This window comes from Bison bison, unplaced genomic scaffold, assembly GCF_000754665.1.
Source record: "Bison bison bison isolate TAMUID 2011002044 unplaced genomic scaffold, Bison_UMD1.0 scf7180017864518, whole genome shotgun sequence".
NCBI classification, from domain to species: domain Eukaryota; kingdom Metazoa; phylum Chordata; class Mammalia; order Artiodactyla; family Bovidae; genus Bison; species Bison bison.
The window spans coordinates 13,080,240-13,082,591 of record NW_011495071.1 but is presented as its reverse complement, the minus strand read 5'-3'; positions in this window follow the sequence as shown (position 1 = coordinate 13,082,591).

Sequence of the window (2,352 nt, the reverse complement as noted above, 5' to 3'; positions counted from 1 at the left end):
GCTCAGCCTTCTTCACAGTCCAACTCTCACATCCATACATGACCACAGGAAAAACCATAGCCTTGACTAGACGGACCTTTGTTGGCAAAGTAATGTCTCTGTTTTTGAATATGCTATCTAGGTTGGACATAACTTTCCTTCCAAGGAGTAAGCGTCTTTTAATTTCATGGCTGCAATCACCATCTGCAGTGATTTTGGAGTCCCAAAAAATGAAGTCTCACACTCTTTCCACTATTTCCCCATCTATTTCCCATGAAGTGATGGGATCAGATACCATGATCTTCGTTTTCTGAATGTTGAGCTTTAAGCCAACTTTTTCACTCTCCTCTTTCACTTTCATCAAGAGGGTTTTTAGTTCCTCTTCACTTTCTGCCATAAGGGTGGTGTCATCTGCATATCTGAGGTGATTGATATTTCTCCTGGCAATCTTGATTCCAGCTTGTGCTTCTTCCAGCCCAGCGTTTCTCATGATGTACTCTGCATATAAGTTAAATAAGCAGGGTGACAATATACAGCCTTGACGTACTCCTTTTCCTATTTGGAACCAGTCTGTTGTTCCATGTCCAATTCTAACTGTTGCTTCCTGACCTGCATACAGATTTCTCAAGAGGCAGGTCAGGTGGTCTGGTATTCCCATCTCTTTCAGAATTTTCCACAGTTTACTGTGATCCACACAGTCAAAGGCTTTGGCACAGTCAATAAAGAAGAAGTAGATGTTTTTCTGGAACTCTCTTGCTTTTTAGGTTCACACAAAAATCTATGCACAAATGTTAATAACAATTTTTATGAGAACAAAATACTGGTAACAACTGGAAAGTTTTCTTTGAATAAATGATAGAACAAACTCTCATGTATCCATATCGTTGGAAAGTACTTATTAATAAAAAGAAATTTGATACATAAAACAGCCTGAACAGAATTCATGGACCTTATGGGTGTTCATTGGTAGGACTGGTGTTGAAGCTGAAACTCCAATACTTTGGCCACCTGATGCGAAGAGCTGATTCATTTGAAAAGACCCTGATGCTGGGAAAGATTGAGGGCAGGAGAAGGGGACAACAGAGGATGAGATGGTTGGATGGTATCACCGACTCGATGGACATGGGTTTGGGTGGACTCCGGGAGTTGTTGATGGACGGGGAGGCCTGGCGTGCTGCGGTTCATGGGGTCACAAAGAGTCGGACACGACTCAGCAAATGAACTGAACTGAACTGAACTGATACTTACTGAAAAAAGTCAACATCAAAACGTTACCTTAATAGAACATTCTAAAAATGACCAAAAAAAGAAATAGAAATGGAGAACAGATTAACAGTTGCTAGGAGACAGGGATAGGACTGAAGTGGTGCGGGGGTGGGCATTCATATGAAGATGCAGCATAAGGGTGTCCTTTCGTGGTGATGGAAGATTTCTGGATCTTAACTGTAGGGATGGTTCTACAAATCTTTACATGGGATAAAATTGCACAGAACTATATACACACACAACCACAGAAATGAATGTAGATTTTTTTAAACAGTAAACAGTGAATGAGATCTGTAGTCTAGTTAACACTATGTACTGATGTGAACTTTCCGGTTTCGATATCATACTACAGCTATAAAAGATGTCACCGTGGGAAGCTGGCTGAAGACTGGCACAAGATTATTTATACTATTTATTTTTCTTTTTAGCTGCGCTACTCAGCTTTTGGGATCTTAGTTCCCTGACCAGGGATTGAACCTGTGCCCTCGGCAGTGAAAGCCCAGAATCCTAACCATTGGGCAACCAGGAAGTTCCCTATTTGTACTATTTTTACAACTCCTTGTGAATCTATAATTGCTTCAAAATAAAACCTTTTGTTTTAAAAAATAGGGAAACTAAAAAATAAAAATACATTTAAAAAAATGACTTATCTCCTCAAATTTTCAAAGGCCTCTTAGTCTTCTGAAGCAGGCTAAACTGACTTCGGAGAGTCTCTTCCTAATGCTGAAGATAGAGGCAGGTATGGAAAGAAAGCCCCAAAAGGAAGCAGCTGCTAAAGAGAACAGAGGTTGTTGTTCAGTCACTAAGTTGTGTCCGACTCTTGTTGATCCCCACAGGACTGTAGCCAGCCAGGCTCCTCTGTCCAAGAGATTTCCCAGGCAAGAATACAGGAATGGGTGGCCATTTCCTTCTCCAGGGGATCTTCCTGACCCAGAGATTGAACCCGCATCTCTTGCATTGGCAGGCAGATTCTTTACCACTGAGCCACCTGGGAAGCCCAAAGAGAACAGAGGTAAGTAGGCCAAATTTCAGGAACTAACGGGAGAAAAATAATATGCCTTGAGCAAGGATGTGGGCTACAGTTTTAGTAGAAGGGGGCTGTGTGTT